The sequence below is a fragment of the Myotis daubentonii genome, chromosome 20 (genome assembly GCF_963259705.1).
Source record: "Myotis daubentonii chromosome 20, mMyoDau2.1, whole genome shotgun sequence".
NCBI lineage: Eukaryota > Metazoa > Chordata > Mammalia > Chiroptera > Vespertilionidae > Myotis > Myotis daubentonii.
The window spans coordinates 7,028,585-7,055,119 of NC_081859.1; the positions used below are offsets into that span (position 1 = coordinate 7,028,585).

Below are 26,535 nucleotides of genomic sequence, written 5' to 3' on the forward strand. Positions count from 1 at the left end.
GACACGTTCGATGCAGGTCAAAGTGCTGGAACCTGGTGGAGTCACTTCCATCTTGAGCTTGGACAGGCCACTCCGTTAATCCGAGAGGCAGTTTCATCATCTCTAAAAGCATAGCCGCCTTCCTGTCCCCAATTCCACAAGCTTTCACTGTACACCCCCTCCCCTCCGAGCCATATATGGTGCTAGGGACACTCGGAGACTTCGAAGGAGTGGCCCTGCCTGGGGAGGTCCCAGTCTATCAGGAAAGAGCAGGAGAAAAGGTGAAGGATGGTCACTTGCACTTGCCAGGCACCAAACTTGGGGCTCCTTACACGTGATCTCATTTAAAGAGCTCAACCAAGTGATGGGGCAGGTATGATTACTAGTATTTACTTTCTCAAAGGTGAGGACACGCAGGCCCAGAGAGGGGTTAGGTAGCTCACCTAGGGTCGTAGCATTGCTCAGCGGTGAAGCCATGGTTTGAAGCCAGTTCCGTCTGACCTCAAAGCCCATGATCTTGCTGACTTCCCCTGCTCAGAGGAGAGAGCGCTGGGCAGACACCTCGCCTTCGGTGCTGTGTGCAGCCCAGGGCCATTGGAGCACACGGACAAGGCCTGGAATGTTTCATCTGGTTTTTTTTTTTGTTTTTTAATATATTTTATGGATTTTTTATAGAGAGGAAGGGAGAGGGATAGAGGGTTAGAAACATTGATGAGAGAGACACATCGATCAGCTGCCTCCTGCACACCTCCTACTGGGGATGTGCCCGCAACCCAGGTACATGCCCTTGACCGGAATCGAACCTGGGACCTTTCATTCCGCAGGCCAACACTCTATCCACTGAGCCAAACCGGTTAGGGCATTTTTTTTTTTTAAATCTGACTTATGGAAAAGGTTGTGAAAGCGCACTTAGGAAAATCAGGCAGCCTGATTTGTGGGAAAGTGCATTTTTTTAGGCTGTGGACAGAATCTGAGCGTGTGAAATTGCAAAGGTAACTTCATAGCTGCTGCTTCTGAGGAGGCTGGGCATGAGCAAACGGTGGGTACAGCCATCATTGATCCCCCAGGAGGCGAGAGGGTGGCCTCACAGGACGGGATGAAAATCAATAACGTTATCACATTGGAGCAAGGAGCCGGCTGACCCAGCACCAGTTGTACTGATGTCAGCAGCAGGACCAGGCAAAGGCAGGCTTGCCCTGGGGCGATGGATATTGATGATAGTGATTTCAAGACGATTAGCCCATGGATCCGTCGTCTCCCACTCGTTTTGCCGTCCTTCTCAAAATAAATGCGTTCATGGCCATGGTCAACCGCTGGCTCCCGGCAGTTTGGCTCTGCTTGTGGAAAGACATCAGGAATCACATGACTGTGCTGTCAGCTTCCAGTCCTCAGGCTCAGCAGGAGCAGGAAGGGGTCTGAGAGCACCTGGGGCACCCAGGACCACAGGCAGGACAACACGACTGGTGACGGGGTCAGGGCAGGCTGACCCCAAACATGCCAGAGTAGCAGATGGATTACTAGGACTTAAAGTTACAGCTGGTACAAGGAGAACACACTGACCCTGTTCTCCTAAAAGCCTCAACCTTCTATTCCTGATTCATTTCTACTTTTCTAATAATTCCCAATCAATCATCAACCCCTTCTCCATGCATTTCTTTTTTCTTTTTTAAATATATTTTTATTGATTTTAGAGAGGAAGGGAAAGAGATAGAAACATCAATGATGAGAGAGAATTATTGATTGACTACCTCCTGCACGCCCCCTACTGAGGGGGATCGAACCCACAACCCGGGCATGTGCCCTTGGACCCTTTAAGTCCACAGGCCGACACTCTATCCACTGAGCCACAGTGGCTAGGGCCTCCATGCATTTCTTAAACCTCCTCACTCCCAAAGCCCGGCTTCCTCTGGGATCATCTCGCAGGTGTGTTCTAGCAGAAACTACATTGTGTATTTATTTCCCCTTCTGGATATGGAGCTCCTGGGGCCGGAAGGATTCTTCATTCTCAGCACTCTGCTATCATCTGAGACATACTTACCGCTAATTACTCCATGCATCTTTTCATGTATTTAATAAATAACCTATAATAATAAAAGCATAATATGTGAATTAGACGGGTCGTCCTTCTGGAGGATGCCGGCGCTGCGAGGGAAGCCCGGGTCCCAGGTGCCAGAGGGGGAAGGAAGGCCTACTCTTGCACGAATTTTGTGCACCGGGTCTCTAGTTACCGAATAAGACAGGAAAAGTCCCCGTGCTCACGGAGCCTGCCTGCTAGTGTGTGTGTAGAGGAGACGGAAAATGCGCGTGCATCTGTTTTGCCTCCTTGTTTGCTCTGTAGGCGTTCAGCCTTCCACTGACTGCCGTGAAATTCACAGGGGGCCCGGCTTGTGGCTCCAGCCAGCTGCTGCCTTTGGTGAGCCATCTGCTTGCTCATCTCGTCGCCCCAGGTGTTCAGCCTGTCTGACGGGGGCACGAAGGCTCCTGCTCATTTGTTTGTTCTGTTTCCCTGGGACCAGGAATTCCCTTTCCCCGTGGGGGAGGCCGGGGAGTGCCCAGGAAGTTCCCTTCTAGCTCCTCTGTGCCACTCCGTCCGTCATAGGTCATATGTTTGCGCTTTACTCTCTGCCATCCTAGAGCTGATGGCGGTCTTAACGTAACCTTCAATTTGGTGACGCTAATGGACACATTTGCCCTCCAGTTCCCCTCAGGAGTTCCACGCTGAAGAGATGAGCTTGGACAGGCCCGCTTCTGCTTCCTCTGTGTGCCCCACACCGGGAACCCCAAAGAAAACCAAGTAAGACAGGGTTGTGTTAGGAGGAAAGAAACAGCCCGCAATCTTTTAGTCATCGACAGGACCCCGGGTAAACTATTAGTAGATCAATTGGCCTCCCATGGGCTCAGGGTCACAGATATACACACACATTTACCAAGAATCTTGGTTCCCTCCAAAACAGACCACCTAAATAACGAACGAGATTCTTTGTTTCCACCTCATCTAGCAGAGAAAATGCTTCCGGTGGACTTATTTTCTTGAGCAGAGCAAACCCACCCATGGGAGTGCCCTCACCTGGCTTTCGCTTTTCAAATTCTCTCCATATCTCATTTCCTGTTAGATTCCCCCCCGTCCCCCCGAATGGACCAGGTGCGTAAGGAAAGGGACATCTTATTTTCAAAAGGTGACCGAGGAGAGAGGGGGCAGTGAGGTGTCATTGAAAAGACTGGGCCTGAGCGAAGGTCCTTGACAACCTTGGCAGCTAGAACTCAATCACAGGAAGAAGTCAATATGACGCTTAGTGTGTGCAGGTCACAGTGTGAGCGCTTTCTATGTATTATTCATTTCTCTCCTATGGGGACAGCCGTCACCCCCACTTTACAGATGAGGAAACTGAGGCAGACAGATATTAAATGTCTTGCTCAAGGTGGGGGAATCTGGGGGACATCTATAATAGTGTCAATGATATTTAAAATAATGTTTTCCTCAAGACCGTGTGCTTAGTAAGTGGCGTAGCTGGCAAGGATCCTGGCTGGTCCCAGAGCCCACACACTTCCCCCGTGGCTCTCTGAGTTCTTGGGGTGCCTGCCTTAAATGAACAGCCCCCGACAGCTCCATTTCGATTGCAGCCCCGAATCATACAGGTGTGCTGGCCATGTTCCCTTCCACGCGCAAACCAGCGTGTAGGGAAAAGGGACCCTCCGGCCACGCCATCTGCTGGGATTGCTTTCAGAAGCAGCAACATAATTAGTCTTATATTTCAGCGGCTCCTGACGTACAGCTCCCTACTTTGCGGAAGATGAAGTTCCGTAGTTTCGGTCTCCGCGTGTGATGCGTGAAGATGGGCAAGGCTTGCTTAGGTCACTGCTGCCGGAAGTGGTCTCAGAGTATGACCAGAGGGGACTCGGGGCCTGGGAAGACTCTCAGAGGAGGAAGGAGAGGGATTTGTCTTCTCTGGTTTTATGTCTGTAGCCTTGAAACATCCTTTCTTGGGAGCAGAGCGTGATGCCCTTTTGGCCTTGGCCACCAGGAAACACAGAGTCAAATTCAGTGGCTCGTTGCAGATATCAGCCCCTCTCAGGGACAGCTTCTTCCAACTCTGTCTTCTTCCCTTTCTGGTCTGGCTTATTCCCAGCTAGCCTGGTTTCTGGACATTGCCAGCATTCCAAGTGTTGTGGGAACAGGTCAGGTTCAAGCAGCAAGTGGATTCTGGCATTTGCAGCTGTTGGTATTCACGGCACTAATATTTCCCCTGCACGTTCAAGGTCTTCCTGGGACTGGAAGCAGGAAACCTCAGCTGAGCCCAGGGTGCTTGCAGGGTGGAGGTCTGGCACTTTTAGGAAAGTTGATGGTGGAAGGTTCTAACCAAAGAAGGAGAGAGAACAATTCTCAAATATTACAAAGGCCAACTGAATGGCACATCAAGTTATGGGTGGGAAGGCATGAATCCTATTTAAATTTGGGGCTGTTAGAGGACTCACTCACAGTGGTGAATTCGTGGCTATCACAATGGGCCATATACTTTCATGGACATGATAAACTTGAATACTTTCATGGACATGATAAACTTGAATCTCTGCTGTGTAGTGTGTGTGTGTGTGTGTGTGTGTGACACTCCATATGTCTCCTGCATCAATTAACTGCTGGGCCACACTAGTTATATAAAGAGGATGACGAGCTGAATGTAGCCGTGGCAGTTTGGACCCGTGTGTCCTTGCTCCGGGGAAGGAGCTTACAGTCAATATGGGTGCATTAAAATCATCAGGCTCTGTTTGTGTGCAGAGAGGACGTGGGGGTAGCATTATCAAGACAAGCTAACGGGCTCTAAAAAGCTTTTCAAAGTATTTATTTGCCCGCCTCCCCTCCCCTTGTTTAAAATCACTACCAGGTAAAATGCCTTTCTTTGCCGATGCTGGGTATCAGATTAGATACCCTATAACCATAAGACGCTGCCGTTGGCCAGAGAGAATGTATTATTACGAATCCTGATAAGTTGATATAAGGGGGTACATAAAATCTTCATACTACACAATGAGTATAAATGCATATGGGTTGAGGCAAAGAAAGATTCCGTTTTCCTAGTTAGCATCCTGTCGGGGATCCTAGGGTGGAGGGAAATGAGGTCACCTGTTGCACGGAGGAATCGGAGGTCACGTCCTGTCGAAGGGTGAAGCATCTCATTGACTCCGCAGTGTTCGGTGATAAATGCTCCCCGTGGAGCCGTCTGCTGTCTGGCGGCGGGTTGCTTCTGTAAAAGATCGAGCTTTCCATTTCTTCTAATAATTTATCATCTCTTTAAAATGCATTGCATGCCTCCTTATCTTCTTTAGTGCCGGGTGATATCGGTGAGAATGTAGAAAACACGTTATCGATGGGACCAGGGGCGTGCATGGGACTCAGTCTAGTCCAGCAGATCTTCACTGTGAGAATTTAGACTCAGGACACAGAGACACTGTGACAGGCGAGGGGAGGCGACACGGGCGGTGCGTTAACTCTCTCTGGCAGCGGTTCTCAACCTGTGGGTCGCGACGCCTTTGGGGGCCGAACGACCCTTTCACAGGGGTCGCCTAAGACCATTGGAAAACACATCTATAATGACATATTGTTTTTTGTGATCAATCACTATGCTTTAATGATGTTCAATTTGTAACCATGATATTGGGGGTCACCACAACATGAGGAACTGTGTTAAAGGGTCGTGGCATTAGGAAGGTGGAGAACCACTGCTCTCGGGGCTGGAGTCTACCTGGGCCAGGCAGCACCACTGAAGCTCAAGCAATGGGTGAGCAGAGAGCAGGGGAGCAGGTGTACAGCCAGAAGACTGGGTCCAAACTAAGAGGCCACCATCAGACAGGGTGACAGCAGTGTCACGTGACCCAAGGCAGGACAACTTCTGGGTGTTGCTAAAGGACCACCTATATGTTTTTGTTTTTATTTAAGCCATCGAAGAGAGCTGATGAAATTGTCAGGCACTTTTTCAAAAACATCTTTATTGTTGAAAGTATTACATTTCCCGCCCCCCCCCCATTGACCCCTTCTAGCCCCCATCCCCTAACCCAGGCCTCCACCACCCTATTGTCTGTGTCCATGGGTTATGCATATATGCATACAAGGTCTTTGGTTGATCTCTTCCCACCCACCCACCCACCCACCTTGCCCCGCCCTCCCTCTGAGAGTCTGCAGTCTGTTCCATGTTTCTGTGTCTCTGGATCTGCTTTGTGCCACAGTTTATTTTGTTCATTAGATTCCACATAGGCATGAGATCATGTGATACTTGTCTTTCTCTGACTGGCTTATTTCACTCAGCATAATACTCTCCAGGTCCCTCCACCTGTTGCAAGTGGTAAGCGTTCTTTCTTTTTCATGGCTGCGTAGTATTCTGTGGTGTAAATGTACGGCACTTTGAAACCCCCTGATACCCAGTTCATCTGCTGCTTAACTTCCGGCATCTCTCCTTCCCCTAAACCACGCGTGCTGTTCCTCACTTGGTCTTCGCATATGTTATTCTCCTGCCTGAATTCTTTCCTCCCTCCTGGCCTCTTCCATGAGCGCAACTCTGTTCATGCTTCCAGACCCAGATCAAATAACACTTTCAAGGAGGCTTCCTTGAATCATTGAGCCAAGATAACCTCTGCCTCCTTCTCCAGTAACAGAACACAAGCCCCTTTGAATCTCCAATAGTATCTGGCTCAGAACACAGCACAGAGTAGCTGCTCATGAAACACATTTAAATGAATGAAAAACAAGGAAGTCCTAATCAGCGGTATGAATGGAGGATGCACGTTTTTGGTTTCTACTGAATCTTGCCAGACTGTAGGAAATCGTGTGCGCAGACATGCTTCCCTCTCCACAGCCTCCCATCTTTAAGATGAGCTATATGCAGCTGTCCAGCCACAATGGGGGACCATGTCCCCTTTAATCTTAGAACAAAAAATGAAAAATCCTAACATTGTTTGATTTTTAAAAATTATTATTTAAAAAAAATGCATTTTGGTTGATTTCAGAGAGGAAGGGAGAGAGAGAGAAACATCAATGATGAGAGAATCATGGATCGGTTGCCTCCTGCACACCCTCTATCAGGGACTGAGGCAGGTGCCCTTGACCGGAATTGAACCTGGGACCCTTCAGTCCACAGGCTGATGCTCTATCCACTGAGCCAGACTGGCCAGGGCACCTTGTTTGATAGTTGATCTGGAGCTACCACCCTGTTGCCTGGGTCATCAGAGTGGCTCCCAGAGGAGCCTGTGCCTCAGAAACTGCTGGTGCTGGGACGGGGCTGGACAGGGAGCTACCTTTTGCTCAAACCCTGTGCCCCCTGGCTTAGAGCTTATGTCCCACGGACCGCTCAAGGCTCTGTGGATGAGAGGAAACACATAAGGCCCTTTTAAAACTACAGCATTGCAGAGAGGGGGTGAGGACATAAGAACTTTGATTCACTCCTCCTCTTATTAGATGTAAAAAGCAAGAGAGGAGGAGGCAGGCAAGAGGAAAAAAAAAAGGACAACCACTCTCGCAAGCCCTGGAGCTGCTGACGTCCTAACCCCCTGGCACATGACGCGTAGGCCAAGTGCGCGGTGAATGCGTCAGCAGGAGTATTAATATGCGCGATAGACTTACGTGCTGTCGGTTCACTGGTTCCCTAGCGCTCCTCTGCACATCTCTCTCTCCAAGGAGCACTCCCGGGGAAATGAAATTTTAATAAAAGGGATCCGTTTGGTATATGGTTGAACTTGCAGGACACTGTCTGCGTCGCCCAGGGCTGCGGGGCTGCGAACACAATCCTGTCTGAAAATAGGAGGTTTAGATACAAATGCCATTTTCCGGAGAAAAAGCATCTCTCCCCAGGACCAAGGGAATGCACGCATTTTAGGCAGCTGTCCCTTTGCAGGGCTGTCTGTCTGTCTGTGAAATGTCTGGTGGGCTTTGTGCGTGTGCTTGGGCTGTTTATTCCTTCAGCTGTTGTGCAGAAATGTTCCAAGGTGAATGGTTCCTGGAAATCCAGCGATGGATGATGTAGGTGGGTTGGGACAGCTCCCTGCAGCACCTCCCCAGACGCAGTCACGTCCGCACACTTCACACAGAAACCGCTGCGGAAACCCATCTCCATCCCGAGGCGTCGGTTCTGGGCGCTCAGGGAGACGGACGTGAGGGTGATGTTCGAGTTGCACCCTCCTCCTTGCCTGACGACAGGCCGCGATGGTAGAAATCACTTGGCTGCCGCCAGGCTCCTAGCCTGAGGAGCAGAGTGCTGTGTCATGCTGACGCCGAACAGCTCCGCGGGCCTTGCACACATTATCTAAATTAATGCTCGCACTGCTGGGGGAGACGGCACAAAAAATCCAAGATCACCCTCACCAGCAGAAGCGTGTCTGTCCATCCAGCAGCCTCAGCAAGAGATGGACATCTATGATGATTGACTTCCATATGCATTTGACCCTGAACAATGCAGGGGCCAGGTTTGCCCCCCTGCCCCCCGACCCTGTGCAGTTGAAAATCCATGCATAACTTTGACTCCCCCAAATGTAACTACTAACAGCCTACTGTTGGCCAGAGCCTTACTGATAAGTTGATTAGGACATATTTTGTCTGTGTGTTATATACTGTATTATTACAATACAGTAAGCTAGAGCAAAGCAGAGGTTGTTAGGAAAAGCATAAGGAAGAGAAAATGTGTTTACTATATTTATTGAAAAAAATCCATTTTTTAAAATTTTCTGTATTGATTAAGATATTACATATGTGTCCATATTCCCCCATACACCCCCCCCCACTCATGCCCTCACCCCCCTAGTGTCTGTGTCCATTGGTTAGGCCTATATGCATGCATACAAGTCCTTTGGTTGATCTCTCCCCTTTACCCCCACCCTCCCCTGCCTTCCCTCTGAGGTTTGATGGTCTGGTCGATGCTTCTCTGTCTCTGGATCTGTTTTTGTTCATCCGTTTATGTTAATCATTATATCCCACATATGAGTGAGATCATGTGATATTTATCTTTCTGTGACTGACTAGTTTCGCTTAGCATAATGCTCTCCAGGTCCATCCATGCTGTTGCAAATGGTAGAAGTTCCTTCTTTTTTACAGCAGCGTAGTATTCCATTGTGTAGATGTGCCACAGTTTTTTAATCCACTCATCTGCTGATGGGCACTTAGGCTGTTCCCAAATCTTCGCTATGGTAAATTGTGCTGCTATGAACATAGGGGTGCATATATCCTTTCTGATTGGTGTTTCTAGTTTCTTGGGATATATTCTTAGAAGTGGGATCACTGGGCCGAATGGGAGTTCCATTTTTAGTTTTTTTGAGGAAACTCCGTACTGTTCTCAACAGGGGCTGCCACAGTCTGCATTCCCACCAGCAGTGCACGCATGCTGTTCAGGGGTCTAGTGTACATGACAGCCCTCCTCATGTGCACACCCCAAAGCAAACCATGTTAGGGATTCTGTGTGTGTGTGTGTGTGTGTGTGTGTGTGTAGAGAGAGAGAGAAAGCGAGAGAGAGAGAGAGAGAGAGAGAGAGAGAGAGAGAGAGAGAGAGAGAGAGAGAGATTGTTTGAAAAACTCCAACAATAGGAGGTGAGGTCAGGCCTGGAGACCTGTCTCCAATCTCTTCTCTAACCCTAGGATATTTCCTTGGCCGATCACACCCCGGTCATGCCTCTTTGTTATGTGTGGAATGCTGGGTCGTGGCCGGACAGGGGGCTTCTGGGAGAAAGAACAACCTCAGAAGGGGCAGAGCAGGGAAGCTGAAAACGTGGGGAATGGGCGCGGGAGCCTGCGGACTGCGTGCGGCAAGTGGAGTTAGGGCGAGGCGCCCGTGAGGAGGAGCACCCCGGTGACCTCTGGACACAGAGTGGACTCGTGACCCCTCTGGTATTGGGGATGCTCGCGGCACAAAGGCCAGGCAGCGGCGACGTCCGGCTCAGCCTGGAGTCACCGGGCCGGGGAGCTTTCTCCTCGCTGGGCACCGGCCTTCCCCCAGCCACAGAGCCCCTACTTCGTAGAAACCCACTCCAGCGAAGCCCTAGGCCAGCGGTTCTCAACCTGTGGGTCGCGACCCCTTTGGGGGTCGAACGACCCTTTCACAGGGGGCGCCTAAGACCATCGGAAAACACACATATAATTACATATTGTTTTTGTGATGAATCACTATGCTTTAACTATGTTCAATTTGTAAAAATGAAATTGGGGGTCACCACAACATGAGGAGCTGTATTAAAGGGCTGCGGCATTAGGAAGGTTGAGAACCACTGCCCTAGGCGATCCGTTTCTGAACGGGCTCCTCACCTGGCTTGGGCAGCGCTGTGCTCCCAGCCGCTGTGCCGTCCAGTCCCGTCCCCAGGAGCTGGCGTTCCTGGCTCTTCCCATGTCGCACGATTTTCGAAGTGGCTAATATTGGATGTGACCATTGCCATTTTCTTAGAAAGTTACCTTTTTTTCCTTCTTCTTGCCAGTATACATCATTTCGTTCCTTCACTGTTATTTCACTACAGCCAGGGCCCAGAATTTTACCCGCGGTAACTTCTCACCGAGAGTTACCAAGGAAATCAGTGGCTAAGACGAGATTTGCTTTTCAACTCTCCCCCAACCCCCTCCTACCCCCCGGAAGATGGATCACTGCGTCTTTTCCAATTGATTCCTGGGCCTTTCCACCTGCCTTCCCTTCACACACAACCACACATGAGCGCCTGGCGAATTTTCAAGACAGGGCAGGTAGAATCATTTCCATTGTACAAGTGAGGGAGTCGAATCTGTATGTGCGGAGTGACTTTTCCAGTTGTACAGCTAGTGAGCAGAGTGGGGTATCGAGGGGCAGGGGTTTGGGAGTGGAGGTGGTGGTGGGTGGGTGGTGTCACTACCACGTGATATCATGTTGTATGTCAGGAGGTGGCTCAGCCAAGCAGTTAACCCTGCACGCCTCCGGAGATATACCGCTTGTGACTTTGGACATGAAACATCTCTCTCTGCCTCAGTTTCCTTATCTGTGAGTAAGGATAATAGTAGCTCTTCTATACATGAGAATAATCCTGGTACCTATCTTCTACTACATGTAAAGAGCCTCAAACAGGTCATTGCACACATTAAGCCCTCAGTAGTTGTTAGTATTTTAATCTTTATTAACCAAACTTTTCTCCCATTTGAATTTTTATATTTAAGTGTTTTATTTTATCTATCGCTGTTAAAAATTTGGTTTTTAATACTGTACTACTGTCAACAATAAGTGGGAAGAATTTTGATATTTTGAATTGTAATAGTCTCATAGGGATCAAAAATCCAAATTTTCAAGCTATATATTCTTAAATTTTCCCCTTGTACTCCTGTTTTCTATGCTTCCCAGTGTCAACTCCTGTTCTTAAAGTGGTAGCAACTGTTGCTAATTTCTTTTTGTGTATCTGCCTGGGGATTTCCTTTGCATATACGGGACATATGCATGTTTATTCCTCTGACCCACGGACTCTTACATGAATACGTAACTTACTCTGCATGTTTTTCTGTCTTTATTTTCTGTCTTAGTACTGATCTTGAAGATACTCCCCTATCCATGTACATAGAAGTCTCTCATTTTTTTAAAAATATTTTGATTTTTTTTTTTTTTTTTTTTTTTTACAGAGAGGAAGGGAGAGGGATAGAGAGTTAGAAACATCTATGAGAGAGAAACATCGATCAGCTGCCTCCTGCACACTCCCCACTGGGGACGTGCCCACAACCAAGGCACATGCCCTTGACTGGAATTGAACCTGGGACCCTTGAGTCCGCAGGCTGATGCTCTATCCACTGAGCCAAACCAGTTAGGGCCTCTCATTTTTTTTTTTTTTACTAAATTTTAGAACCACATCATATTCAATGTTATGAATGTACTAGAGGCCCGGTGCATGGATTCGTGCACATTGAAAGTAAATTAATTAGAAGGTGGCTGGCAGGGCAGGAGTGGGTGAGATGGGCCAGACACGCCCTGGAGCCAACTCTCCGTGGTCCCTCCTGGCCCGGCTGCACCTCGGGTGGCACCGGGGCTCGAAGGGCGTCTGCAGAGTGAGTGGGGTCCCTCTGGCAGGTGAGGTCCCTCGGCCTCGCCTGCGGGGATCGGGCCAAAACTGGCAGTCCGCCATCCCCCAAGGGTCCTGGAGTGCAAGAGGGCACTCTGCAAAGTTGCTGTCGCTCAGCAGCTCCTGCGTTGGGCGTCTGCCCCCTGGTGGTCATTGCACGTCATAGCTACCGAACAGTTGGTCAGCTGGTCGGTGGTCTCTTAGGCTTTTATATATATACATAGATGGACAGGAGGCTATTTCTGGAGTTTCGCTATTACAAACAGGGATGGAATGAATGACTTTGCACATGTCATTTTGCATGAGTGTCTCTGTGAGATGAATTGAATAGGGGTCATTATTCAAAGAATATGTTTACATCTCATTTTGTAGATACCATGAACCAAGTTGCCTGCTGTAAGGCTGTACTAATTTGAACTCCTGCGAGCAATGTATGAGAGTATAAGATAGATTGCTTCCCCGAAGCTTCATCAACCCAGGGACAATTACATTAAAATTTCAAATTGACTTAGGAAAATTGATATATTTCTGATGATGGGTTTTCTTAAAATTATGGTTTGGCATAGTCACTTGTTTTAGTCTTTATTTCTGTCATTAGGGAACATTTTAAAGTGCTTTATATGTAGCCCTTGCACATTTCTTATATTTATTTTTAGAAATAGTATCACTATTTGTTGCTAGTCTAATGAGATCTTCCATTATCTGCTCTAACTTATTGGTGTTTGCATATATGAAAGTCAGTGATTTCCACATCTTAACATTGTCCTTCATAACCTCCCTGAATTCTCTCATGTAGATGATGCCTTTTCAGTTGAGTTTGTTGGGTTTTTCTAGGCAAGCGATCGTAACTGCAAATACTGATAATTTCAGTTTCATCTCTCCATTTTTACCCTTCTTTTGTCTCCTTCCATTGGGTAGTAATTTATTACAGTGACATGGTGATATGTATCCCTTTCGTTCCTGCTACTGGGCTTATTTTATAAATCTGTATTATTAGTTAGGGTTCTCTGTTCTGTTTTACACACATCCTTAGATATCCTACTGGTTCTGTTTTCTAAAAAAACGAGATTTATCATGAGGCATTGGCTTATGCAATGATGGAGGAAAAATGTCACAATCTGCTATTTGCAAGCTGGAGGCCTAGGCAACCCAGTGGTGAAATTCAGTCCACATTCAAAGGCTGGAGACTAAGGAGAGCCAGTGGTATACATCTAGTCTCCACACACACATTTTTTTCTACCATATGCACACGTGTATATGTATGGTATATGTCTTTTTCTATTCCTATATTGAGGACTATCCTTTCATCAAATCAATAATTGCAGCAATGCCAAATTTCTTTTCAACATCAGAGATGATCATTTGACTTTTCTCCTTGATTCTACGATTATGATAAATTTTTTTAAACCTATTTCCTAATATTAAGATATCCTGGGATAGTTTAACCTCCTGGAATAAATCCCACTTGGTTATGCTGTATGATTCTTTCACATGCCACTCATTTTTGTTGTTGTTAATATTTTATTAAGGAATGTTGCATCTAAAATAATAAGTATCACTGGGATATGGTTATCATTTTTGTGTACTGTTGGTATCAATGTTATGCTCAATTCTTAGAATGAATTTAGAAGGTGTCGAATTTATTTGGAATTTATTTATATGGAACTGAACAAAAAAATGCTTTTGTGATTCTTTTATTTTCTTTAGTTTCTGTAATTATTTCCCATATGCCCGTTTTATATTTTTTAATGAGTGCTCCAATAGTTTTTCTTGATTAGTTTATCTAGTTTTGTTTTTGCTCTTTGGTTTATTTTTTCCAAGATCCAGCTTTTGGATCTATTGTTGGTCTTCCTGTGGCTTTTTTTTTTTAAACATTAATTTCTGCTTTTGTCTTTACTAATTTCTCCCTTTTGTTTCCTTTCGGGGTTATTTTTCCAACTTGTTGAGTTGGGTACTTTAACTCATTTATTTTCATTTTTTCTTGCTTTCTGATGTATGTATTCGAAGTTGTCAGTTTATACAAAATGAAGTGTATAGACACACCTTGAAGGCATAACAAGTAACTGGTCCCTGCCCTTTTCCTCAGCACCTTTCACAGTATCAGGCACAAGAATGACTCGATTCAACACATGCATAGTACACAGCTCCATGGCAGAGGGCCATGCCCCTTGCCCTGCCCTTCTACCCTGCAAAATACAAGTTTTGTTGAGCCCTACTTACTAGCACGCCCATGGGCATTTGCCCCAGCAGCAACCCTGGCATGCTCCAGCCAAAACGATTACCTCACCGGCCAAGAGTCCCGAAGACTGGCTGCTTGGTTGCTCAACAGAGAAATATTTTGATAAGCTAAGTTGGCACCAGTGATAACAGAGTTCTTGCTCCAGGGCCCTGGGTGTAGGTCCATCGCAGATCTGCACACGAGTGAACGCTGGTATTTGTACAGAACGCTGGTATTTGGGAAGAGTCTGGTGTCCCTTAGACTGACTATGTCTGTCACCCTCTTACCATTCCAGAGAGACAGCGGGAAGAACAGCAGGGGTGCCAGGAGGAGGGTCTTTACCTCTCTCAGTGATGGAGAGGACCAAGTGGTGTGTGGTCCACGCTGAATATGGTCATTGAAAGTGAGGAACGCCGTTTGCAAGCCCAGAGGAAATACCTTCTGGCTCAGTAGAAGGCCAGGGATCTTGTCGGGCTTGAGCGGACATTTGCTCCTTGGTTACTAGGAGTTTTCCCAATCAGCCAGGCAGAGGGATGGTTAATTAGGAAGAGAGGGGCCAAGAGATGGGTTATTGGCACAGCAGCAGCTAAGATGACAGATTGATTGCTCCTCGGGCATCCTGAAGGTGGTGTCTTGGTATTTAGCTTCTGCTTATCTGGATCAACCCAGACTGAGATTTGGGGACATCACCATACTTTCAACCTGACACCCTCCTTTTTGGGATCTTACTCAGTGCATAATGGTGATTTCGTGGTTTAAGGTGGGAGTGGATCTGTTCGCTGGGCCTCGTATGCTCAAAGCCCTGTGATCACCCAGCTTTCTCTTTGCTGGCAAGGTAGAGAGGGATCAGGGGAAGCTGATGAAAATATCACAATTCTGTTTCAATTAGTAAGTCAGCCTGGTCAACAAGAAAGATGCCTACAGATTTTAATTGGTCTCAGGGGAGAACAGAATGTTCTAAGACGTCCTTGCTCACCCTGATATTGAATTATCTGGGTCACGGGGCAGCTGCAACCTCTCCCCAAGGGCTCCGGATGTCGGCCTGGAAATAAAATTCAAATTCACTATTAACCTTTTTACCACCATGTGGCTTCCAAACAGATCTTTTTCAGCGGAGTTAGCTCTAGCGAAGCAAAGTCGGTGCCATTTCTAAAGAGGTCAGCCTTCTTCCTAGAATGCTGACCCCAGAGGACACAGATGTTGGGGGAGTGGACCTTCCATCTAGGAAGAGGGATCAGAAAGAGCTTAGTTGAAATTTAGGTCTGTGTTCTCAGGCTAATCATACTCATCATTCCAGAAGTCAATCCCTTTAACTTCCCTGTACCTTGGATTCTCAAGCGATATAACGGATATAGCGGGGAAGGCTGTGTTGCCTCAGAAATGAGTATGGATTTGAAGACATCAAATCCATGACACAAATTCTGTTGGTATGAAATGTTAGGGCATGGAAAGGTTTCACTGTCCAATGACACTATCATGTTCTGTTTTCTCTCCTACCCATGTTTTCAACTTGTGAAACTCACATGCAGCATGAGACAGGGGAGGCTAAGTTTTGCTGTGACAAAACCTCCATATCCCTAAGGCTTAGCTCTCATTCTCATAAATCTGATACGGGCCAGTCTCCTCTCCTTGGTGGCTACCTTTCAATTGTGTTGAAACTTTTGAGTTGCTTCCATCTTGAAATGTTGCTACCTCGGAGTTGCAGGGGCAGGAGGGAGAGCATGCATCGAGCTCACAGCCCCCTTTTTTGTTTTGTTAGTCCTCCCCTGAGGATATTTTTCTATTGATTTTTTTTTAGAGAGAGTGGAAGGGCGGGAAGAGACAGAGAAACATTGATGTGAGAGAGACACACCGATTGGTTGCCTCCTGCATGAGCCCCTACTAGGGCTGGGAATTGAGCCTGCAATCAACGTATGTGCCCTTGACTAGAATTGAACCCAGGACCCTTCCGTCTGTGGGCCAACGCTCTATCCACCGAGCCAAACTGGCTAAGGTAGCCCTTTTGACAGCATCACTTCACTCACTCATACTCATGAACCAGAATGAGTCACATGGCCGCATCATAAATGCAAGGGAGATTGAGAGATATGGTAGAGCTTGTGGGATATGCGAGGAGCACTAGTGCTTATGTCATATCTTCCGTAAGTGTTAGTATTTGTTTTGTGATGTCCAAACCAGGCAGGGATTCAATGAGGAAAAATCCATTCAACAACCTTGCCAGTGATTACCAACCAGAGATACAAAGATAAATAAGACCCAGATCCAGCCTGAGGAATTCCTAATTGGGAGGCGGGGGTGGGCCAAGATGTAATCGAGTAAATCCCTGGGCCATGGATAATTGCTTGGAGGTATAGATGAAGTAAGTGGGAGATGGGAGTGATAGCTCTGTCCTAGTCAGGGAAGGCTCTACAAAGGAGCAGACTTGAAAGCTGGCCCCTGAGTTCTTACAAAACAGCTTTACCTCGACCTTTATGAAGGCTGCCACCTGTATTGTAACTTTGCACGTGTGCTAGTTGTATGTGAAAACTGATCTCATTACATTACGGTTAGCGATTCAGGACTAAGAGAGAGAGAGACAGGGGCAGACAGCATGAGGTAGAGGCGGGACAGGCGGTCCTCTCAAGGAGGGAGACGCAGGTTGCTCTGGACACCCAGGGAAGGGGCCAGCATAGGATGTGTGAAGACAGGATGTGAGCCAGAGCATTTGTTAGGGACAATGCCTGTAAGAGGAACGAGGGTGGGAACCAGGAGAGGCCAAAAGGGCCGTAGGACCACAGTGAAAACACCCATGGTTTTCAGAGCAGCTGGTGAAGACCTGAGAGGCCCACGTACGCCGGCCACAGTGTGAAGCATTAGGTACCCCGACCTGTGAAGTCACATTGTACGTGGTTAAGCGCTGAACAGATATTCAGTTGTGGTTGTAAACCTACAGGAAGGATTATAATGGTCACACCAACTCTGAGCACCTCAGAGTTCACGGGGAGGCTAGCAGATGGAAATGAACCCATTCCACTGGAGATGTTGTTTCTGAAACCGAGTAAGAGATGGTATGTGAAATGAGGGCTTTAGGGTTGCCATCCAAAGCTCTTTCTAAATGGATTTCGATTCTGGATTTGGCAGCTGGTGAGGTTGTGAAACTCCTTTTCTCTCGGGTGTTTAAGATTGGGAACAAGCAACAAGTGTTGAGTAAGGATCTGCTATGTGCTTATCACTGCCCTGGCTGCCATGGGGACTCAGAACAGTAGGAGGAAGCTTGCACTGTGGAGGAGCAGGTCGGAGAGATGAGAACTATACTTGTAAGTGACAGAAACACCAGCGAACAGGACTAGACAGGCACAACTATACAACGTGGACAGACAGTATGACCTGTTCAGACCAAGGAAATAGAGTCCTGCCCTTGACCATGAGGCCAGGCGGAACCGGCCCTGAGACTGTGCCTGTCTTGACTCCTCTCGTCGGGGTTAAGTCATTGACAGGCCCTAGAAATGACAAGAACCCAATGAAGATGAGGATGCCCTCAGTGAGATGGAATGAGTGGAAATCTGAAGTGAAAAGATTATTATTAGGTGGCTGAGTCGGATCTCTCTTGGGGTTCTGGACGCAAAGTCCCACCTGTCACCCAAGCTTCTGGGATACATTCATGTTTCACTCTGAGTTTCTGAGCCATTGGCCTGAAAGCCATCCCCACCCCATCCTTCATTCTTCCCTGGTGTGTGTGTGTGTGTGTGTGTGTGTGTGTGTGTGTGTTGGGGGTGGGTTCTGTGTTCTCCTGGCCATAGATGGGTCTGATGGACACTCTCACCCCCAGGCCTGGCCTCAGATGCCCATTTTAGGAAGAAAGAGGCTTGGGCTGAGTCGCCCCAATGATACACACTACAGTCACTCTAGGGAGGTATCCCCAGCTACCCCTGCTGGAGGGCAACCAAGTGAGTAACCCTGCCGGTGTCACGTGGTCCTGGCACGGAGCTGGCTCCTGCGGGTGCCCGGTCCCTCGGATGGCTCACAACACACACCCACCCTGGCAGTGCCCTTGAAGGGACGAGGGTCTGTCTGAGGGTCTTGGAGAACGAACAGTTGAACTTGCAGAAGGAAGGCGAGGGCCTGGCAGGCAGGCAACTGGAGCTGACGTGAGAGTTTCTAGAGGAGAAATGTTCTGGAGAAGTGTGGCCTGGGAGTCTCCGGGTGGAGATCTCGGGGAATAACCTGCCTCTTCCCACGCCTGTCCCTGGCCTCCTCAACCCAGCTCCTGTGGCTGACACAGAAGTCCCTGCAGCTTGCTCACCCGGGGCAGAGAGGGATAGACACTAGCTCCCAGATGCAGGATGACGTAATGGCGAAAACCCGCCATCGGAATCTGAGTCGGGAGCTCAGGAGACCCAAACTCTCCGCCTTGGAATTGGCCGCGGTGCCTAGAGTTTTGAGGAGCTGCATGGCCGATCCAGCTCCCCAAGGGACTCGTATTTCAGGCCCTTTGTGTGACTGATGGTGAGGTTTAGATATTTGCTCTGGGCTTTGGAGAGCCCTTCAACTTGATCTTCCATGTCATTCATTTGGGTCTCCGCTCTGTACTCAGATCCCCTAAATTCTCACATTTCCTTCCTTCCTCCCTCTTGTTCCTCATCCTCCTACTTGCTGTCTCCCTTTCCTTCTCCTTCTCTCTCCCCACTCTCCAATGACATCTGTCCCCTGAGGCACTCCATTTCATTCGGGCCATTATTTTGGGGGTTCAGCTGGCTCTTCCTCTCTCTGTCTGTACCCCCTTTGGTGTCTACCTCAGGGCCTGGGTGCTTGAAGCAGCAGCCCAACACAGGATGGAGAGGGTGCCCAGGCTCCCCTGAGCTTGATTTTTTACTCCCTGGGATGTTCAGTTACATGCCTTCCACTTACCCGATGCTCACCTATGTGGGCAGGCTGCCCATTAGCACTCATTAGAACGTTGGCACAGAGGAATGAATCAAACGGGCCCTGTGCCGCCTACTTACTAGTAAGTGAGTCATTGGTCAGAGAAAATGGGACTCAAATAGTGAGGCAGAGAGGAAAAAGGCTAGAGGCAGTGTGTACGGAGATTCAGACAAGCTCAGAGCAGCAGTGGGGATGCGGGCCAGTAAGCAGGAAAGGAGGTGTTACTGATAATAAACTTGTGCCCAGGATGGCTGCAGGAGTTCAAAGAGAAAGAAGGCTAGCACCAACAATGGCTAGAAGCTTGGGCCTGGAGGAGATGGCTGGGGATTATTACTTAACCCCGTGCCCTGTCCCCAGATAAGAAATTACCTGTGTTGCCTTGGCCCGTGTGGCTCAGCTAGTTGAGTGTTCTCCCATGCGCTGAGAGGTCTCCGGTTTGATTCCCCAGTCAGGGTGCATGCCTAGGTTTCAGGCTTGATCCCCAGTAGGGGGCATGCAGGAGGCAGCCGATCCATGTCTCCCTCCCTCTCCCCTTCCCCTCCCCCTCTCCCTCCCCTCCCCTTCTTAAAAGAAAATCAGTAAAAACATATTTAAAAACAAAGAAATTGCCTGTGTCAGCTAGAAGAGGAAATGAGGTTATCTGCCATTTACTAAGTGCCCACTATGTGCCAGATGTTACTTCTAAACCTCAGGAGAACCCTGAAAAATAAACATAGCGGTCTCCATTCTCTGAGAGCACCTGCAGCTCAGAGCGGTATTTTGTCCAAAGCCACCCAGTAGAGCTCAGGTTTCTCCAATCCCATGGTTGATGTCCTTTCCACTCTACCATACGGCTATCCATGGCCGATCTTCAGACACAAGGGACAGGGCTTACTAACATTTTTCACTGACTCTGCAGAGAGCCAATAAGACTGCTACCAAGGAGGATGCTTGCATTGGATAGAAAGCTCCTCTACGCCAGTGGTTCTCAACCTTCCTAATGCCGCGACCCTTTAATGCAGTTCCTCATGTTGTGGTGACCCCCAACCATAAAATTATTTTCGTTGCTACTTCATAACTGTAATTTTGCTACTGTTATGAATCGTCATGTAAATATCTGGTATGCAGGATGCATTTTCAATGTTACAAACTGAACATACTTAAAGCATAGTGATGAATCACAAAAACAATATATGTGTTTTCCGATGGTCTTAGGCGACCCCTGTGAAAGGGTCGTTCAACCCCCAAAGGGGTTGCGACCCACAGGTTGAGAACCGCTGCTCTATGCCCAATACAAGTCTCCTCTCTTTCATTATGTTCTCATTGAAGGTAATGCCCAACTGATTGGCATTCTTTCTTTGCTGCCTCTTTATAATGATATACTTCTGGGTCTTGGCGTGGGGGAAATAAACTGGCTTTAATTGCTCAGAGAAATTGAGCCTGTCCATTGACACCCCTCATAGCAGCACCCCCACAATGTCCTCCAATCCCTCCTGCCCCCCATACTACTTAGTCTGTTTGTATGTTACCTTTATGACGACACTTGCATTACTTTACTTTGTAGCAGAGTAATTTATCTACTAGACTAATTGCCTCTATTAAGTAGAGATCGAGTCTTCCTAATGTAGCAAGATAATTTGCAGTGAGATTAATTTCTGTGTTGTTCTTGCTGATGTAAGTTTATTCCCCTTTGTAGCCTAAGAAGGTACCCAAGGCTTTTTATTATCAGACTAACATAGTTATTACTGGCTTTTGTGTTACAGGGACCACAGCTGATGCCACCAGACCCCAGACGACACTCTCTAAGGAGGCCGTGGTGACTGGAAGCCTCGCCTGCACAGGTGAGAGATAAGATTTCCGGGGATGGAGGAGGCCCAGGGCTGGAGCGGAATAGAATCTGCTAGAAGGGGATGGGGGAAGGCGCTCTCTTGCGAAGAGGCAGGTTCCGCAGGTTGTATAAGTGGTAAGACCGAACCCCTGGCTCCCAGGAGAGACCCTGAGGAGAGGGAAGGCTCTCGGAGGGGGTGGGGCTTCTCGGTTACTGAGAGATGCTGGGCACGAGGTGAGTGGCTGTTTTCGTGCCCTGGTTTGGCAGAGGCCAGCAGAGCTGTCTACCTTCGCAGGACAATGAGCATGCTGGCCGTAATTCGTGTGGACTAGAGGGTCAAAGTTCCCTTCCAGAACACTGGACCGCTTTAGACCCCGAGACTCCACTATGACCCTAAGATTCAAAAGCTTCAGCAGCAGCCTCCCCCAAACATGGCATGATACAGACTCAGTTTTGCACTTGGCTCAACCAGTGCGGGTTTAGCACAGACCGAATTGGATTTAAAACAAATGAAAGGATTTTATAAAGACCCTAGAAGAAAATAACAAAGCAAGATGCCAGACCTAATGTCCTCCTCTTTCCTACGTTCACGGTCACACTGCTTCTCTGGCTCACTACACTGCTCAGTCTATCTGAGTTTCTGTCTCAGCGCCCTGGGACCAACTCAGGTTTGGTGGTTTGCTAGAAGGACTCACTTATGCCTGCAGTTAAGGTTTGTGATAGCCAAGGTTCATGGCCAAAGCAGCAGGAAGAGGAGACGCGTTGGGTGGAGCGCAGAGATGTCAGATAGAGGCTTCTGAGCTTTTCTCCAGCTGTGGCCACACAGTATATGATCCTTTTCTAGACGTTTGTAGAATGTCTTTGCCCAGGGAAGCCCACTCCTGCCTCAGGATCTGAAGCTTTTATGGAGGGCTGGTCCCATAGGCACATACTTCTATGCAGCTAGCCATGGTAGGCAAAGCTCAGGACCCCAACAGTGAAACCAGGTACATCCTGACTCTTGCTAAATGGTCTTGACTAGCATTTCCCTTTGTCCCGGCGCACACAGCATCATAATCAGTAGCATGAAGGACGACAGGAGTTGCCCAAGGGTCAGACTGGGTTCCGGGCTCCCCTAGAGAAGTCCCCCGATTCAAGCTCAGCCCCCCAGGCACCCTCTTCCTCCCATGTTTTCTTCTCAGCTCAGAGGACAGGTCATGCCTGTAGCTTTTGTGACCTTCCCACTTCCTTTCTCATTTCCTTCGATTTTGGTGTTTTAAAATTTTAACTTTTTAAATAAAATTTCTCTTTCCTGTTCCCTATCATAATTATCTTTTTCTTTTTTTTTTTTAATGGAGAGCCAATAGATTGCTTCTCACTCTAGGGATTTTACAATGTAGATGTGGCTGCTGTTTGCAAAGGGGTGTAATATAGGGGTGCCCGTGACCTTTAGAGTGCGCCAGGCCCCAGCACCAGGAAACCTAAAAGCGAAAAAAAATACTTTAGAACTTTCCGGCCTCTCCCTCAGGAATTCTTTTTATTTTATTTTTATGGTGAGATCTCTTTAAAAGGGGCTTCAAAAATAATTTTAGAAGTCTTGCTTGCAGTCTCTGAAATCTAGTCAATGAAATGGATCCAAAATATAAAGCTTAAAAACAGAACAAGTTTCTTTTCGGTCGGTGTGAGGGGGAAGATAAGGCAGTGTACTTAGAGCATCATTGTGTCATGAACTTGGCCCTATTGCATAGTCCCAACGAAAATTATTCAAAGTATGCTTACAATTTGTCGCTGAAGTTCAAGGCGAATAGAATAATCTCTGGTCCCTCTGAAAAAAAAGAAAAAAGAGGAAGAAGAACAGATAATAGAATCCTTATTAACTTAATAGAATATTCTGTAAATACATTTTCCTACCATCACCACCTCACCCCTCAAACATATTCCAACACATTGCATTTGAATCTCGATCTTTTTAAACCAACACTGTACACAGCATTTTCATTTGAGAACACATATTTTCACTTTAATTAACTTACCACCTCTCCTAAATGAGAATTCTTTGTACAGAATAATTACAATTCCCGCCCCCCCCCCCCCCATATAAATCCTAGATTTCCAAGACATGAAGTCACAAAGGTTCCTCTTGCCCGCTGTAACCTGCTCATTGATCAGGTGTTCAGTGGAGTGGGCCTCGGTAGGCTTTCTTGCCATGAAACTGCCTTCATCATCATCAGACAGTTACTTACAGAAAACGGATTGCATAGTCCCAGCAGGAGCTTTTGAACCCCACAGATCTGGAGGTTCCTGCTGTGCAATTGAGTAGCAGCGTTTACATGGGCCCGTGTCCTTAGCTTCTATGAACTCAAATTTCTTCCTTTGTAAAATGGATATAATGATAACTATTTCATCACTCGTGGTAGGGATTCAGTTACACACACAAATACATGTATAGGAAGCTTTCGCCCAATGCCTGGCCCAGACAAAGTGGTCAGTATCGTCAGCTGTTACTATATAAAGACGGAATAGGGTGCAAAGGATGATAAAATATGGTTCCCACCTTTAAGACATCTCTCGTTTCGTTCAGGGATCAAAACCAACACCCCCAAAGCCTGGTGAACACGGAAGGATGGTTTTGAAACACATGCTAAATTTTGTGATTCAGTTTGTCTGGCTTATGGGATTTGCATATCTATTAGTGAGATCTGCATATCGATGCATACCAAAGCTGCATGGCAATACAGCATCTTCTGCGGGCACTAAACACAAAATTAACCACATTTATACAAATGAAATGCAGTGTGCTAATTGAATTTATTACCAATGATAAGTTAAATACAAAAAGACATTGTGTATTTTCCATTCCAATTCGAGTATGCGCAAGTATTCTGCCACCCGACCGGAGGGAGGAGGACGAGTCTTTCGTGTGTAATTTCGGGGTAAGCGCTGGTTCCGTGTCGAGGGCATTTCTAGGCGGATGAAGTAGGAGCACCTCTTTTTGCAGGTCTCTCCTTGGCCTGCAGTGAGTGTCGTGCTGTTGGACACAGCTCCCGAGAAGGGGTTACAGACCAAGGGCAAAACTGCTAACCAGTCTGCAACCCCAGATTGCGCTCACCTCTTCCTAAATTCGGACTCTCTTTTCTAAGTGAGTTTTTGTTGGGTGAGGAGAGTTCAGGGAACACATTCATCAAATGCTGTTCCAAGAACATGCCACCCTGCCCATCATTTCAGAAAAACAAACCTCAGTGAGGAGCAGGTATAAAATATTGTAGGCAAGGTCAAGGCCCAAGGCCGTAAGAGTCTCTTGCAGAGCCCTCGCGTACTCATCAAGCTGAGAGGAGTCATGGCAGGTCCCTGTCGGACAGGGAGGTCCCTGTCTTGGGGCCTAGTGACTGTGCATGGTCAGACATATGTTGGGCTTTGACATTGGACTTTCATCAAGGGCCATAGCTCTATGTCCCTCTTCCCCCCACCCTATTATCTGACCCTGGAATAGGACATAGAATTCCACATTGAAACTTAGAATCAGAAACTCTGGGAGGGGACCTTAAGGATCATCCAATCCAAGGACATTTCGGAGGTTTGAGTCCCTTCTGCTCCATCGTCCTAAGTAGTTGATCAGTTATTGTACATGAACAGCTGATAATGGGGTATCAATACCTTTACTGATGCAGACTTCTCTCTGAGGACGATTGATGCAAGTATTGAGCCACTTCTAGATTGGAAAGTTCTCCAGGGGGACTGTGACCTATTGACCTTTGTACCCACAACACCAAGTACAGAATCTGACACATTGTAAGTGCTTGTTGAATAATTAATAATTAATAATAATAATCTATAATAATAAAAGCGTAATATGCTAATTAGACTGGACAGCCGAATGACCTTCCGGACATTCTTCTGGACAAAGCCGTCGTGGCGGGGACTGAGGCAGAGGCAGTTAGGGGCGATCAGGCAGGCAGGCAGAGGGGTTAGGGGTGATGAGGCAGGCAGGCGAGTGGTTAGGGACGATGAGGCAGGCAGGCAGAGTGGTTAGGGGCCATCAGGCAGGCAGGCAGGCGAGTGGTTAGAAGCCAGCAGTCCTGGATTGTGAGAGGGATGTCCGACTGCCAGTTTAGGCCTGATCCCACAGGATCCCACAGGATCAGGCCTAAACTGGCAGTCAGACATTCCATGAGGGGTCCTGGGTGTAGACCAGGCTGTGGGACCCCACCCCCCCCACACACCTCTGTGCACAGATTTCATGCACCAGGCCTCTAGTAGTAATAATAATAATAGCTAGCAGTATTGAGTGCTTACTATATACCAGACCCTATACTAACCACCTTCCCTGCATGGACTTCTTAAATCCTCAAAACAGCCCTTTGTGAGAAGTATGCCTTTTACCCCTGTTTTTATCGAATAAAAACATGAGCCTCAGAGAGGCAAAGTAAATTGCTCCATACTTGTCAAGGAAGGAAGAAAAACAGCATCTATTAAATCCTGCTCCTTGCCAGGTACTGACTTAGAGACTTCTGCCCAACAGTAGCTATTCATTCCTTACAGCAGCTACTTCAACCCGTGTGTGCACGTAGGAATTTTTAAAACATGCAGCACCTGACTATTTAGTCAGGGGCACTGACCTCTCTTCCCTGAGATTGTCAAAGAAAAAAAAATGACAACAGCCAACACAACAATAGCCGTCTGGTATGAGTGAATCAAAGTTCTACCTATTTTTTTTGTGTGTGTATGTGTGCGCCGTAGAATGTTAGTAATTAGTTTCTGTGTGCCATGAGGTGAAAAACGTTGAAAAATCACTGCCTCGCAGTAAATCTAGGAGGTTGATACTTCTTGCCCCAACTTCTTATCAAAGAATGTCAGCCACTTGCTCAAAGCCACTGAGCTAGCAAGCTGGAACGCAAGCTGGAAATGACCAGGGCGCCGAGAGGGGCAGTGGAGTGTGGAGGGAGGGAGTCCTCAGGGCGGGGAGGGAATCTCACTCTGGACTCCCCTCCTCATCGCCTAAGACTGCCTGTTGCCTGGGCCCAGGGTAGAGACCTTGCTGAGAGCTTAACCTTCCCTCCGTGACCTAGAGGCCAGCTGTGGCCATTCGAGGGTCAAGGACCCCAAGCCCCTTAGTAGTCGTGCTTTCTGTAGATTATCTGGGTCCGACTCAACATTGTTCACCAGCGGCTCGTTCCAGAATTCCTGGTATTTCAGTTACAAAGCAGAGGTGCTTTATTTTACTTCCTAATGCAAAGTGGGTTTTCTCTGAAGACACACTTCCCAGGAGCTAGCAGTCTATTCCTTCATCGGAGCTGGGAGAGTAGCTCCGGGCAGGTGGGCAGGGCAGGGAGGGCCTTAGGAGTCTGGTTTGTCCTGCTGAGCTGAGAGGGACTCAGGTTCACCGTCACCTGGACAGGAGAGTGCATGGCCCTGCGGCTGGGCCTGTGCTTGTGTGGTTTTGCGGGGCAGGGGACGGTAAGCTGCGGTGGCTGAGCTCAGGATTAAGCTTGGTGAGTACACCCCAAGGCTGAAGAAAGCATTGCTCCCTGTGTTCCTCCGAGTCTGTAATGTGGTTGGTTCTCCAGGAACAAACAAACCCAAACCACTACCCATGTTGACAGGAGACTGTTATCGCCATCCT

General features: G+C 47.7%; 1 protein-coding gene across 1 annotated transcript in view; it reads left to right on the top strand.

Annotated features, from left to right (window-relative positions):
• Positions 1 to 26,535, top strand: part of DUSP10 (dual specificity phosphatase 10) — a 236,066-nt gene that overhangs the window by 110,560 nt on the left and 98,971 nt on the right. The window contains exon 2 of the mRNA XM_059677781.1: positions 20,872 to 20,949. The gene's annotated coding sequence lies outside the window, so the exon portion shown is untranslated. The remainder of the gene's footprint in view (positions 1 to 20,871; positions 20,950 to 26,535) is intronic.